The sequence below is a fragment of the Macrobrachium nipponense genome, chromosome 14 (assembly GCF_015104395.2).
Source record: "Macrobrachium nipponense isolate FS-2020 chromosome 14, ASM1510439v2, whole genome shotgun sequence".
Classification (NCBI taxonomy): Eukaryota; Metazoa; Arthropoda; class Malacostraca; order Decapoda; family Palaemonidae; genus Macrobrachium; species Macrobrachium nipponense.
In genome coordinates this window covers 41125288-41139552 of record NC_087207.1, presented here as the reverse complement: position 1 = coordinate 41139552, position 14265 = coordinate 41125288, and positions in this window count along the sequence as shown.

The following is a 14265-nucleotide window of genomic DNA, read 5'->3' as shown; positions in this document are numbered from 1 at the left end:
CTGAGATTGCAAGCTGAAATTGTAATTACCGATTAGTTAATCTTCTTTTATTCTTTATGTTATTCTTAACGTCAGCGGTTTGGCATTTATCAACCTGGAATGAGGGCCGACGTCCCGGGAAGCAATTTTCCGACCTTTCGTCTTGAAGCCTTTTCAACAAAAGGAGAGAGGAGAGAAACAACTTTCTCTCAACTTTCTTGAAGTGTTCCTCAGCGACCTCTATCTCTGCCTATTCTCTTCCAATCTCAAGATCATTTTACTTTAGTACGACTTCCGCTGATAGGGCACCATCGTTCTCTGCACAGGTTTGTGGTCAAATGATATCGAAATTCAAAGAAAGCGATTATCAAAAGTATATCTTACAAATTTAAAAGAAAAATGGTTTCTTGTACCGAGGTTTGTTGTCACCTGGACGAATTGAATAGGAGCCAGGGTATCTTTTTCACCGAATATCTAACAAAGATACTGAATTGTAATAAAGGGCATAGCTTCAGTCATGGGCATAACTGGCCATTGTTTAGTTTGGAGAATTAATATTTAAACGTGTAGTAGAGTAGTTAAGTTTCGCATTTCTCCCTCTGGAAGTGACTACAACCCTCAAATCAATTTAGTTATAAAATCCAATTCTTTCTCCCTCTCTCCTTAGAGAGATATTGATGATTCTCTCAAAACATAATTTTCCTCGCTGTACCCTCTGAAACCTTGATTTCACCTCTAATTTGATAGAACCCTGTCCTTCAAAGTGAGGCAAAAAATAAAAAAAGAAAAGTGAATAATGAGAAGTGGGTGAGACGAGGGGGACCTTAAGCGCTTGGCCATTAAAATGTGACAGGAATGGACAAAGAAAATGCTGTTGATATTTTTCAATAGACAAAAGAAAAATCTCACCTTTTTATACTTATTTTTATTCTGCTTATCCAGTAATTCATATTTTCCAAACTAGCGTAAATCTATATAAGACAGATATCAAATTCTTATAAGACAGATATTAAATTTTGGCTTAAACATGAAAATTATTAATTAACAATTGATATTGGAATCGAACGTAGGATCAACCATACAGTACCTTTCTCCCGATTAATTCATCTAGTTCCGAACGCGAGCTCGATATCGTAAACATTTCAGTTTTGAAAACTCACTTTTAAACCGATGAAATCTTAAGATTTCATCGGTTTAAAAATGAGTAATTTCTTTTTTAAACACATTCCTGACAGACAGGAAGCATTGTTATTCCAGATTGAAAGATATCGAATGAGAGAGAACTTTCTTCGAGCGTTGTTGCAGTGTTCCTGAACGACCCCCATCGCTGGCAGCCATTTCCCAATCGCACGATAGTTTTGCTGTAACGCGACGTCTCCTGTCGGATTTAAGGGTTGTCGTTCCCTGCACAAGTTTGCCAGCAAACGTCGAGAGAATTCATGGAAATGGTACGAGACAGAATGATATATCTTACAATATACACAAGGCGAAATTGTTTTCTGTGTTACCTCTTTAATGGGAAGAACAGAAAGCCAAATTTCATTTCGAAACAGTTTTTTTCCCTTATCGAAGATACTAGAATGTTAAAGGTGGCATTATATCATCCATGGAAACCAACCTCCGGGGTTTTTATAGTCTTTTTACCCTTTCAGTAAACGTATAAATAAGCCGTTTATGGCTCCTGGACATGACTGCAAGCCACATTAATATTTCCCGCTCTTTTACCTTCATTTTCTGTCTACTATTTTAAATTCTCTCTCTCTCTCTCTCTCTCTCTCTCTCTCTCTCTCTCTCTCTCTCTCTCTCTCTGTGTGTTAATCAGGAAATACATATGAGACCCTTTCATGATAATATTTAATGTCCGTCTGTGGTGTATCCTCTGAAGCCAATTATCTCACAGATCTGATAGAAACGCGTCCTCCAAAATGTCTCGAAGGAAATTGTGCGAAAAGATTTAACGCAAAACCAAAAATAGAGCAGCCTTCAGAAGACCTAACGAGGGACAATAAGCGTTTAATCATGGATCAGGATACAGAGATTCATACTTTCGCACGCGTTTTTACTAATATATATATATATATATATATATATATATATATATATATATATATATATATATATATATATATATATATATATATATATTTGTGTGTGTGTGTGTGCGTATGTGTAAATGGATGAATGTAATAAGTGCATGTATATGTTCCAGCATAACTCTGAAACGCATTGTGCAATTTCAACCAACCTTGTTGTACATATGGCTTACTATCTAGAAAAGAATACTAGTTCCAAAGGTCACCAAATAGGATGGGGATGGAAAGGGCTTCCCTGAAACGTGGGCTAATACTTCCCATAGACTTAGTAACTAAATAAGATCTTCGGGTTTATCATTATTCAATTTTGGTATACATATGAATTGCTATCTGGAAAAGAATACTGTTGGGGTAAGACATCACTGGCACAAAATGGGGTAGGGTTGGGAAGGAAGTATCATGTAAAAATAACCAAAAACGATATATATTATGTCTAACCCATAGTTTTCGAAGTCACTGAGATGAATAGTGACACTCCTGATGCCCTTAAATTCCACGTTCTATATGTATCGTAAGAAGTGTGAGAGATATAGATATAAATAGAGGACGTGGCAAAAGCGTTGGGTAGTGAAAGGGAGAGTCAGTGTTCGAGAAGTTTGATTATGTGGAAACAGTGGATGACGATAGGTTGGTGAGAGTATTTGAGTATATATATATATATATATATATATATATATATATATATATATATATATATATATATATATATATATATATATATATATACTCAAATATGTGTGCATATGTGTGTGAGTGTGTGTGAATACAATATGTAAGGTTTTTAATCTTGAACTAATGACCAATTTCTCTAATATATCAAGGGTGTAGAAATCTTGACGTAATTCATCGGAATGAAAAATGTTTAGGAAGATGATAGAAAAGAATAAATTAATTATTGACCCTAGTACTGTGGACATAAGCTTCTACTTTAGTGCACTTTGATCATGATAAATTAAAATTTCTTGCTGATCATAGCAAAGACATTTCAGCCGACTATAAAAGCGCAGTTGTAATGCCGTGCTATACTTTCTGAAAGTGAATGATAATTATGCTGTCTAAACCTGAAGTCTATGTAAATTTGGCCTATACAGAGCCTTGCTCCAAAAAGGGAGCATAATGTACACAAGCAATCCAAAAATCGCTGTAGGGCAGTGCGGAAAATGATAGGCACCAAGCAGGTACAGAGCTTCAATTTTGTGTAACTGAAGTTATTATTAAACGGAAATGCTGTAATTATCGTTTAACTCTTCCGAGAAGACTGATGCGTGGAATAAAGAATCCCAGACTCAAGATATTAGAACAAATTTTCTCAGGGTAGCAGTATATCCAGTGGTTTCATGGAAAATGTTGCTTTCTCCACGGCATTTTCCTTCCTAGCTAAACTTCTTTGTGGTTATTACCTCAAAATAATGTTAAAAGTTCGGAATTTGATAAATAAAACCAAAAACAACATTGGATAGAAGGAACAATAAACAAATGAACAAGAGAGACGTTTTTCTCTTGAAAAATTAAAAGAAACCAAGTTAGTCGGAGCCATTGAGGGAAGCCATACAAGTCTGCACAGATGTGATTTGAAAGAGAGAAACTGGGTCCCAATATCCGAGAGGCTCCTACAGCTCTCCCTACACAATGCAAGCTGAATTCAATTGGAACCTCACTTCTCTATCTCCGCGTTATCCGTCTTTTTCTTCTTCTTCCTCTTCGTTCCTGATTTTTTTTTTTTTTTTGGAAAATAACCCATTTCCTCAATTGTTCAAATCTTCATTATTTTTGTTTTCTAGATTTTATTTGCGTATTATGAAGAGAAAAGAAGTCTGAAAACGGGATGGAAAAGGAAGTGGCGATTAACCTGCCTCTTAAGGAAAGTAAAGTTATGACTGGAAAATCATAAGGAAAAAGAGTATTCCAAAGTTTGGTGGTAGGAGTTTGCATTAAGTTTTCAGAGAGGCTTAACTTTTATGTAGTTTCTATATTGATTATTGCTTTCGTCACTATTTTTGCTGGTGGCCATTTCAACAAAGCCGATCAGGACGAAAGTGGCACTTTCTAATGGATACAGAGCTGTTGTTGAAACGCGGAGATTCGTTCGTAACTGAAGGACAGAATAAAAAGTGACGTTAACTATGATTAGAAATGTGCAATCTTTCTTAAAGCTTCTCTTCCTTTATTATTATTAGTATATATATAATCAATACTGGAGCTTCTGGGCGGTTAGATAGTCAAGCTAAAGGCGCGTGGCTTCTTTCGTAAGTCCTAATTATGCTAATAAGGGCAATGAAGAAAGTTAATTGAGTTTCTTCGTCAGCTGTACCATTGAAATGTATTGAACCTGGATTGCAATCTTTGCCAATCTGACTTTTCACGAAATGGTAAAATTCGTCTTATTGAAGTGAGCAGCTTAAATCTGTCAAGAAAGCTATTTCATTTTTCGCCATAAATTTTGTCTTCTTAAATAAAAAAAAAAAAAAAAAATCAAATGCGTCTTCATGAAATATATTACAGTTATTGTACCGTAATCAATAGTGATACTTTTATTTTGTAATATTTATGCACAAAAATGAGTGGATTTTCCTACGAACCATGATATTCACGCATTGCCATATCATTCTGAAACGCATTACTTTCGAGCCACGACCATAGAAGCACTTTGGTGTTGCTTTCAATCCCGTTCAGGTGTTGACTGTGTTTTAAACTGAAGACAAAGCCTCAACCATCCTTGGGAACGATATACGTATCTACTCGAATGAGAAAGAAAAGTATGTGGCAGTGATGAACACCCGTTGTTGAATTTACCCTTTGGAGGCTGGAGATTTCACGTTCCTCGGATGTCTGTGCGTTGCATCGTCACCTTCCAGGAAAAGTAACCACCATCTGGTGCAGACATATAATGTCCCAGTCATTTTATGTAATTATGATGGTTTCTATTTTCCATTCTCTCAGTAAAGGTTCGTACACACTCGCATAGAAGTAATGGTTCATTAATGTTCACGAACGAAAAGAAGGCGTGATCCGACCTCCACCTTACTCAGGAAGCATGTAAGATTTTCCCCTCATGCATAAGTTGTAAACATTATGTTCCTAATTATTAACATAAATTAAAACGTGCAAAAATGTACAGTCAAATTAGTAATAATTTTTCTGACATGTTTAACATGTACATTATTTATTTTTTTACATTTTCATTCTAATAAATAAAAAATATCCTGTATCTTGAACTTAACGCGAAACACCTTTTTCAGACTTTTTTAGCCTCTTCCAGAGACCTTTCCTACCCCCACAACAAAAGCAACAACAAGAACAACAATAAAGTAGTTTGTTGGATTACTCCCCGAGTAAATGAAAATTATGCTTATTTGATATAAAAGAAAACGAAGTGACCAAATTCTCCATCCTATGGCCATCTTCCTTGAATCTAAAAGTATACATTCCTTTCCGCAATAAGTGACGTCTTCCTTATCGATAAAGACACCATTGATATGCGAATACTCTTAAAGGTTGGTAGCATTTGGAGAAAGGAAACTATGAGAACCAGTCTCCATCTGCCCATCTATTTATCATTGTGTTGAAAATCCTTAGAACTACGAAGAGCAATAACTACAACTCATTAATAACTCTATTTGAAACGTTTCGGAGGGGCTTCAACGTTTGGAAACTGCTACTTTTCAAGAATTATATTCAGTATGTTTGAACTGCTTTGCTAAATGACTTCCATGAAGGAGTCGGATATAGCACATAGCTGTCACTAAAGTCAGGGCCGAAATACGTCGCTTGGCTACAAATATTATAAGCTGGTGATCATTTTCTGCAGAGTCAGTGTCGCTGCACTTAATGGAAAACCAATGAGCAATCTGGTTATGAGTGAGACTGAAGCCTGAAGAGTAGATTGTGGTACTGGTCACCAGAATCTCCGTGACAGAAGAGATCTTTTGCTTTTTAGTGAGCCAGTCGTTCAGAGAAATTGTTGTTAACCGGAACTTATTTAGAAAGGAACGAGATCAGAATCAGTATGAAAGAAACACATTTGAAAAGCAATAATACCCTGGGATATCTTTTATGTTTTGAAAGTCCTTATTTTGTTCTCCAGTTCAAAGATCCACAAAGAAATACGGTTTCACTTGAAATAAATATTACAAAGTTGTATTGAGTTCAAATGCTGAAATGAAAACAAAACTAAAATATTTCAGCTATTATTTAGATTTTGTTTCTTTAGAGCAAATATGGGGAATGCAATTAACCTTTGGAAATAAATATGTTACCGAATGTAATATGGTAGATACGGTTTAGAACTGAGGTTGGGCAAAACAGCATATGAAGTGTATCCTCATAAAAGTCTTTTAAATAAAGACCCTGATGATATCAATTAGGGCAGATGTTGTCTAAAAAATGGTAGGATGAGTCACCACCTAAGGAGGCTATAAGTCATTAAAACAATGCGTATCCTTAAGGAAGACCGTGGGGTTAACAACCTCACGCCTAAATACTTGTTGTAAAAGGAGCCACACCAGCTATAGGATTCTATTGCTGCTGAAAATACACACACAGGCGTTTGCTACTGCAATTTGATTTAGATACAGGTATACTACACAGTTGAATTAGCTATTAGGCTATAGTTGATTTTGACTGCTGTACATATTTGTATCTAATTCTGGTTCTACAAGTATAATATATTATATATATATATATATATATATATATATATATATATATATATATATATATATATATATGTGTGTGTGTGTGTGTGTGTGTGTGTTTATGTGAGTGTGTATGCGTAGTGTGTGTTTGTGTTTATTTTAATGTTGCATTCTTATTGCAAAGATGCGACCTTTACCCGATTTTTTACCATACTCTTTACAATGTGCGTACAACTTTGGATGTTAGATCAGATAAATCAATTACTGTTCCTTATAGGCAGAGCATATCCATTTTGCTGCTGAAAGTTACGCTCTACAATAATGGTAACTGTCGGTGTTAGCAAAGCGTTCGATTCTGTAAACAATGAAACTCTAATTAGCAAATTAATAGAATAAGGCGGTCTCCCTGTTTATGGAAATTTCTTTCATCTGGTGGTATGGTAATCAAATGATTATCGTGAATATAGATCCGTGTTTTTCCAGCATGCAAATCAATGGCGTGTAGAAAGGGGAATGTTATAATTCTGGGAATGTATTTCGCATATAAATGTTGGAATAAGATTGGTTATTCGAAGTTCTCATACTTTTTCATTCTTTGACGGTATCGAGTACACATACTTTTCATATATGATAGCATGTGTATGTGTGTTTATATATGTATATATGTGTGTGTACATGTGCTATGATTTGTTCAGCAGCATAGTTCCTCGTTGGACGAGTGGGTTTCGTGCTGGGCTACCAATCCGGTGGTCCGAAGTTCGATTCTCGGCTCGGCCAACGCGGAACTAGAGGAATTTATTTCTGGTGATAGAAATTCATTTCTCGATATAATGTGGTTCGGATCCACAATAAGCTGTAGGTCCCCTTGCTAGATAACCAATTGGTTTCTAGCCACGTAAAAAATATCTAATCTTTCGGGGCAGCCATAGGAGAACTGTTAATGAGCTCAGTGGTCTGGTAAAACTAAGATATTCTTTTTTTTGTTCAGCTGCTAAGGTAAGATTAAAAAAAAAAAAAATCCCTCCTGTCCTTGTCTCTCCTAAAGATATCAATTATTTGTAAGAAAGAAAGAGATCAAATAAGAGAAGAATAATGGTCTGAGAATTCAGCAAAAACTGTTGATGAAGGTATAGAAAAGTTCCCAAAGGACAGTCAGGGGAATTCCCTCTCTCGCTTTCCTTAATGCTGGGGAACATATTGTTTGGAATACATTTTTGTGGTTGAGGGGAACAGGACAAATCATTTAGGAAGACCCTTCATCAGAGGGCCAGTCTTTGAGGCAGGCATAAACCTGAGCACATATGGGTTTGTGAACGCAACTGAGAGAGAGAGAGAGAGAGAGAGAGAGAGAGAGAGAGAGAGAGATAATGGAGAAGGAGGAGAGTTTTAAAATCAGTGAACCCAGTTTTTTTTTTTTTTTTTTAAAGCCGGAGAACACTAAGAAAACGGAAAATGAAAAAAATATGAAAAGCTGGAATTAATATTTTTATAAAGTATTTTTAGAACTGTAAGGCTGATAATAAAAAAAAATTGGTCGTTTAAAAATGGAGAACAACATCATGTGAGAATTTGTATGCAAAATTGTGAAATTCTCTACGAGCCTGAAAAAATTCATTCGTGTCCTTAAAAAAGGACTTTATTCATATTCACTGAAAAGAGTTTCATAAAGTACGAAAGTAATTTGAGAAATGTGTTGAGACCTTAAAAAAAAAAAAAAAAAAAAAAAAAAACTTATTCCTGAGGGAGCATGATGAAAAGATCAAAGGTTCAGAACTGTGATATGCAAAAAGTTAAGTCATAATAGGAGTTCTACGTGTACATTTTTTTTCTTTTATAGGTATCATTCCCATAAAAGTTGAAAAATCGAGTGCCGATTGGGTGTTTTTATTCAGTCTTTTCCTGCCAGATTCTCTCGCTCTCTCGTACATTTCGAATTTCCGTCCTAACAAAATATGTTTAACTTTTTTTTTTTTTTTTTTTTTTTTTTGCAGGAAAAAGAGTCTGAAGCTTAATACACCAGAATCGTTATTATAGGCACAAAGCTGATGGGGTAATATTTAGAGGTGATTAGACTGAACCAAATTAATGTAAATCCCCACTTAGGTCTGAATTTTATCAGTATATAATTTTGATAGACTATCCTTCAGTTCACAGAGGCCTTTTCAGAAAAATTCATGAATTGCCTTGAGAAGATTTTCATCCTGATAACTTAGAAATTCTAGCCAGTATATCATGTTTCCCAACTTAATTTTTTATTCTTGTATTCGTCTCTATTAAGACTTAATTTTTTTTATTCATCTCTGTTAAGACTTATTGCTTTTGTACTACACTTCTGCAAAACAGACAGCTTATTTAAGACCATAACCAACTTTGTCTTAGCTACTGGGTGTTATAAAGTGAGGGAATACCATGGCGTTCGTTCGTCTTCATAAACGGTTTATTTCATGATTACCCTTTAAAAAAAAGAAAAGCTGCTTCCTCACTAGGACAAACATTTCCCTGGAACTTAGGTTGTATACCCTTACCAGCTATTCTTTCCTTTTGGCTTAAAAGTGTCTACAAAATAACTTTTTCTAGTTCTCAAGGTAAGAGATCAGTTTGCAGTTCACAACGATGCTCCAAGAAATATTTTCCTCAAGGAAAGTTCGATAAATCGGCTCTTCGAGTATTGAGGGTGTGCGGCAAAAGTTCTCAAAACCCAACAACACTCTTGAGTTATCCTCCAAAAAGAAATTCTCTTGAATTAATCGTGTAAGTGTTGTCCTTTGGCGGGGAGTGATTACCAAATGTCCTAAAGTTTTAATTATATCTTTAGAATAATCCATATTATCTTTATTATCTAGGATATCATTAGGTGGAATGCATCAAAAAGTGGCCTTTAAGCCAATTATACAAGTCAAATCAATCAAATATACACATATTAAAAAAAGTCGGAGGACAGATTTTTTCCACTGTGATATAAAGATTAATTAAGCAAACTGGAAACTGTGTTTGATAGCTGCAACCAGTGGTTACCTACCAGAACGATCAAGCTAACAGTGGCCTTTCGTTCTGGCCATTCGGCAAAAACAATTCAGCTCAGAGCCTATTGCTTTAGGTAGATCGTTGGAATCTGAGTCTGGAAGTCTTGCCAGGGAATGCATGATTCTAAAAGTAATTTTTTCGTTAAGAAGATTAACTTACCACTTAGTATAAGTAGTGCTTTCATTGTCTTAAATGGCATCTTTCTTATTATTTAAAGACCTGATTGTGCAGTGAGGGAAGGCATTCCACTGTTTCATCAGAAAACGTCTTATTTGCTTCATTTGTGCATTCGCCTTTTATGTTTTGCTATAATTAGTTTTACTGTAATTAATAGTTTTGTCACATTTTCCAACATAACTATTCCATAACCAAAAATATCCAGCCCTAGATATCCCTAAGTAACGAGTTCATTTTAAATTGGGAGTAGCTGATACAAAAGTGAATTACATGTGAAAAGTGCATCTACCCCGTGAAAAGAACCGAAACTAAGTCTGTGGGTTTTCACATAGAAGTGACAAGGGCTTATCCACTGAGCCTTAATGTGCTTTCGTATAGAATTTAATTTGGTGTCACCATTTCCCAAGACAGAGGGAAATCGATATATTAAATGATATTTATAGCCTAATGTTATTTATGAATGTATATATGTACTATATGTATATGTGCGCGCACACACACACACACACATATTTATATATATATATATATATATATATATATATATATATAGATATATATATATATATATATATACTATATATATATATATATATATCTATATATATATATATATATCTATATATACATAAATACATACATACATCATTGAACTTGAGTACATTATATTCATAAACATACCCTCAACGGATTTACTAACCCGTAGATTTTCCATAATCGGATCCAAGACTTTCTTCTGAGAATCTTTGTCTTTTGCCGATTATTTTTGAAGGCAGTGTGGGTGATGCTTCCTTCTGAGCTGTGAGACGAGAGGCTGCAGAGCGTGCACAGAATGAATGTTATATTGCCTAAGGATCTCTCTCTCTCTCTCTCTCTCTCTCTCTCTCTCTCTCTCTCTCTCTCTCTCTCTCTCTCTCTCAAAGAAGATAGATAGCTAGAGAGAGAGAGAGAGAACTTTATATCTTCTGGTTTAGAATGATAACGATCGAATAAGAATTTTGAATAGATGTTAGGTTAAGCTGCGATAGAATAATATTTTCTTTTCTGTGCCATACTTGGGTGATTATTCGCAGGAAAATTTTAGGACCTTGATCAAAGCAGATTTATACCTATTTACGTGAATAAGTATAGAAATATACAATATAGAGAAAATATTTGACATGAGGTCTCAGAAGTAGTTTTTTTAGGGGATGTGGGATGATGTCGGATGTGGGGTCGGGTGGGGCTTTGGTGAGATGAGGAAGACCAGAAAGGGACGTTTGCGAAATTCGTCAACAAAAGTAGGCTAAGGTTTTTCTTCTTTGTTTCTTTCTCCATTCTTTCTATCTCCATTCTTTCTTTCACCTTCTCTTTTTCCTTGCTTTTCTTTTTCATTCCTCTCTTTCTTTTTTTCTTCATCTTTCCATTCTAACTTTCTCCTCTCTTTTTACTTTCTTACTTTCTCTTTTCTTTCTTTTTCCTTTCGTTTACATGGTTGACTGTCCTTTGTCTGGGAGTTTATAAAGAATTGAGTCAAATATTATAATACATATTGGTATTGTGGTCAAAACACAAGGAAGTAAATAGAAGCAATTAAGAAGTTCATCCTTAAGTTTTCTTCAGTTAAAATTGCTTTGTATTTAACGTTTCCTTCTGTTAGTACTTGTTGTAAGATAATGAGGTGTCTCTCTCGTGAAATGAAAGGAAATTCCACTTAATTTTAAGTGATAAACAAGAACAGATAATATTTTCATAATTTACACTGGAGAACTATAGAATGTTGATGAAATTTGGAAAAAATCAAGATGTATTTAGTCGGTGGTTATTCCCCCTATCAAAATGGATATCAATAGGTTAATCCTTATTTTATCCGTTAGCAGAAGTAACGATTGAAAGAAATAACATAAATGATTTAATTGAAGTTATTCGTCGTATTATTCTAATGAAGTTATAATGATTTTCAATTTGTGGGTAAATACAAATTTGCATAAAACTATACACGTTCACTTTCCATAGACAGCTGCCACCGATTAGAACAATCTTGACAAACTGTTAAAAATGATTGAAAAACTGAATCTTCTCTGTGACACCCTCTCTCTAAGGCCACGATTTAATTAACTGACTAAGCTCCCTTATGACGGTTTTTCGGATAATTTGCCCCAGAATCATTTTCGAAAGAATAACATGCTGGACGGCATTCGAATATTTTGTTTCTCTTGTGTACATTTTCCACGAAGACTAAATATCGTAATGGAAGTTACATCATAATATCTTGAAATCCAGCATTAGCACAAAATTGTCTTTGCTGGTATATTTTAATCTTTTCATTAACACGATATCTTAATTGAATAAGCAGCAAAGATACTGGGAGGATGAGGCTAAGTGAAGGAAAAGAAACCTTAAATAAAATAGGTAAATAAACCAAACCTATTTTACCATAACTGATCTATAAGAAATGCCTGTTAGTGTGACAAAAATGAATGAAAAACTAAAAAGAATATAGCTTTTGAACCATCCTCAATAACTAAATCATGAAGAGCAAAGCATACTTCAGAGACAAAAATAAAAGCCTTTTCGACCTCTGACAGTCAAAATTAGAAGGCAAACTGAGACGTGACAGTTGCTTTTCAGATAAAGTTGGAAAATCAAACAACCTGCAAGACGCTGCCGCCTTCCATGGCAGCGGAAGATGCATCTGAATTCATAATTATGTCTTTCAACTAATAGGCTTTCCCCTCTTCGTCATTTGTACCTTTTAGTTGAGAAAACATCAGTCCTTTCCTTGTACAATACACATCTTAAAACAAACCCCATAATGACCATTCCACAGATTTTCCCTATCATTTCCCCTGTTTTCTCAGATGAATATTTTAATTAATTGATTCGCCATCACAATTTCGGTGGTGAAAATATCTTGTTAACTATGGTAACTGATGCACAGAGTCCCTTCCTAGATTCATGAAGTCAGAAAGTCCATCACCTAAAGTTTTCTCATAACTCGGCCATCTCTGCTTTCAAGATACAACTCTTTCGTACGAAACTGATATTTAATTTGCTTTAATTTTAGCACAACAACAGTACTAATTTATCGAAAGATCGTCTGCTCGGATCATATTTAAATACAAGGAAATTCGTTCGTTTATTTAACTATTTCCAAGAGGATACTGAATATTCAAGCCACACACCGACTGCGGCTGGTGTGAAGTTCTCTTTTCTTGCTAAATTGAAAGAAATGCATAGATACGCTGTTCCTTTAAAGTGTGCTACAACACGTCGGGTCTATACACATGGGAACTGGAAGGGATGCTTTTGGTGCTAACAGAGAGTTCCATTTCTAAAGGGGTGTATCAGTATTTGCTCCACCGTTTGTGTTTCTTTCTTGGCGCAAAGCGATGCCATTTTATCAATAAAATCACTTGTTTTGTTTCAATTCACCTGTAACACGTGGACTTAAAATATCTCTCGTGAGTACTGCGCATTATTCAGGTGATATATAATTAAGTTTCAGTTTTCGTTTCAATTATGATAATGATAATTCCTGAAATAAAAAATGCAAAGACGGTGGAAATCATAAAACGACTATTTAGGAGTTGATGGAAATCTGTTTCCTTTGCGGTGATAGGCTATATGTTTCATCAACTGCAATATTTCGAATGTATGACAATTTTCCGGTTGCACGAGATGATCCACAGAGGTTACTACAAGAACAGCCTTTTGGCAGCCTATTCTTACATAGAAGAATAAAAAAGAATCTTATCATATGTGTAACTGACTTGATTTAGTTATGGAAGAACCCCGCAAGGCTGCTTAACTCTTCCACAAAGGAATATTTAGTTTGACAAGCTATCACCTTATATTTTAACTAATTTTAAGTCTGGCTCTCATAAATGTTTTTACCAAGGCTTCGTATTGCATGACGGTTTTGTCGACTGGTATATCATAATTTGTTTGTTCGAAAGCGGCATAAAGGATTTTTCTTTTTGCATGTCTAATCTTTTCTCATATAAAGACAAAATAAGAGAGAGAGAGAGAGAGAGAGAGAGTGAGTGGGTTAGTTAAAACACACACAAAAAACGTATAAAAGTCTTATTCCGTCTGTCAGTTTTTCTTATCAACAGCCTATTTCCTAGGGATAACACTACATCTCGCAAGAGATAAGTCTCTGGCAGAAGCAGACATCCCGACGGAGAACAATATTTTAGTCAAGGAGGAAAAATGACCTAGAACAGGTATAAGAGAATCAATAACCGTTTTGAACAATCAGACTCCGATGAATATGTAAAAAAAATGAGTTTTAGTTTGTTATGAAATATGATTATGATTTGAGTGTTTTGCGATCGATTTTGTAAAAATGTATTCTTTTAGTTAAGAGTTTTAAA